This window comes from Pteropus alecto, unplaced genomic scaffold (genome assembly GCF_000325575.1).
Source record: "Pteropus alecto unplaced genomic scaffold, ASM32557v1 scaffold45, whole genome shotgun sequence".
NCBI lineage: Eukaryota > Metazoa > Chordata > Mammalia > Chiroptera > Pteropodidae > Pteropus > Pteropus alecto.
Window position 1 is genome coordinate 32,475,318 of NW_006442491.1, and position 2,445 is coordinate 32,477,762.

The following is a 2,445-nucleotide window of genomic DNA, read 5'->3' on the forward strand; positions in this document are numbered from 1 at the left end:
TCGAACTTCTCCACATCTCCGTTTCTTCACCTGTAAAATGGGCATCGTAGCAGGGCCTGCCTTCCTCACAGGGTGTGGTGGATCTTCCACGAGGCCATCTATGTGAAGTGTACAGTGTCCGGCCCACGGTAGCACTCAATCAGATGGTCCGTGTTCACATCCTGGCTTTTCATTTCCTAGTTAGGATCCCGGGCGAGCAATCGAACTTCTCCACATCTCCGTTTCTTCACCTGTAAAATGGGCATCGTAGCAGGGCCTGCCTTCCTCACAGGGTGTGGTGGATCTTCCACGAGGCCATCTATGTGAAGTGTACAGTGTCCGGCCCACGGTAGCACTCAGGACACATTAGCCATGAGGATCCGTGTCAAGACCAGGGACCCCAGAATCCCCAGAGCCCACAGAGTTAAACAAGCATGGGATGACGCCGGTTAGAATCACCTGCAGGATCTTTAAAACCTCCCCTAACCAACGCCACACCCCAGACCACTTCAATCAGTCTCCGGAGTGAGATCTGGGCATTAGTATTTCCTGGAAGTTTCCCAGGAGTTCACAGCTGAGTGGGGGAACCCTTGCCAACCTAGAACCTTGCCTGCCTGAGGCCCGAGCTGGGAGAACTGACCTTGAAAAGACACAGACAGGCAACTATTTTGCAGCAGAAGGTGAAACCAGATGGGGTGGGTGTGAAAGGGCCCAGCTGGGGGCTACTAGGGTGCCCGGGGACCTTGAAGGTCTGGTGGGCACAGACATCCCCACCCCAGGCTGGGATGGAGCCTGCTGCCTGCACCCAAGCGGGACTCCGAATCAGGAGGCTGGAGCGGCAGCTCTGAGCTGGGCTTGGGCACCAGAGGGAGCTCGTGGGGACCTGCCAAGGCTCCATCCCTGCAGCTGGTTCAAACTGGTTTGGGCAGGGTGCGGCCCAGGCCAGCTGCATTCCAGGAGTCAGGCTTGCTGCCTGCCCCTCGGTCTCCCCAAGAGCCGGGCACCTGGGGCTGGGTGCTGGGGCATGAACTCGGCACCCTGAGAGGCCAAGAGATTTTTAAAAATCCAATCTTCTGTTTAAAGTCATCGATTTGGCCTCCCATGGGGGTCCCTGGCTAACGCCAGCAGCAAGAGGAAGCCTTCTTAGATAAGGGTTGCTCTGACTTTGGTGGGCATGGGACTCAACTGCAGAGCTTTTAAAATGCAGGTGCCCAGCTCCCCGGCAGGGGCGAGGGGCTGAGCTCAGCACCTGGGTGCATGTATGATGCCTGGAAGGGCCCTGAGCATCATCAGGAAGATCAGACAGTGATGCATGGCCAAGTGCAGTTCCAGTGAGTTCCTATCAAATCCTTTCCTAAACACCTTGAGGCCCAAGTCTTTGCCAAGAATTTTCCAGAAAATGACTCTGGTCCAAAGCCCTTGAGAGTTTGGTCAGGGTCGTGGAGAAATTAGCAGTGGACAATTGTAGAAGTGGGAATTGTGCTGTGACCAATGACCCAAAAAGCAGATCGAGCATGTGCTGACAGCCCCGACCACGGGTTGTCAGAGAAAATATAAATTCAGATTTAACGGGAGGGAGGTGTGGGGCCTCTTGTATATTTATTTGCAACCCTAAGCCCAGCCCGATTTTTAAAAACGAATTTAATTAGCATTTTAAAAGACAAGTCATCATGTGAACAATTAGAACTCTAGACTTCCCATACCTCTTTACCTTGTTTAATACTTTCTTCATTAGCGTTGCTTTGGAGGAATGCACCCCACCCTCTCCAGCCTCTAAAGGCTCTGGACAAGCCTTCTAAGGGTGTTTGGGGGTCAAATTTAGTGCTGTCAAGAATTCCCTGAGGAGCTTTTTTTTTTTTTTTTAAAGCTGCCCCTGGAAGGAAGAGGACCGCCAGCTCCTCCTTCCCTAAATTCCAGGCCTCCCGGCCAAGCGCCAAGGAGAGGCAGGAGGGCGGGCCTTGAGGGGCGGAGCTTTGGTCTTTAAACGAGAAGATCCTCTGCGATAGCGGTTCTCCATCCTGGATGCACGCTGAACCCCCAGCGGAGCTTTAAAAACAACTGATGCTCAAGTTCCCCCCCCCTCAGGGATTCTGGTTGAATCCGCCTGGGGTGAGGTCCGGCTTCTCGGGATTTAAAAGATCCCCAGGGCGTTCCTAAGTGCTGCGGGGCTGGAACCACTGCTCCCCGGACTTCAATGAAAAGGGGTCATCTATAGCGATGGTTCTCAACTCGGATGTATGTTGAAATCAGCTGGCGAACTTCAAAAAAATACTGATGCCCAGGTTCCACCCCCCAGGCCCGGACTTCAGAAGTTTTCTAAGAGCCCCAGGAGATGGCAATCTGCAAGCGAGTTTGAGAATCTCTGGTTTATCAGGTGATGCGAGGGCCGGGTGCAGTGAGCAATGTGCGCCACTGGGTGGCGCTGCCCACTCGGCCCGGCGCTTGGGCAGGCACGGGCCGCGGGGG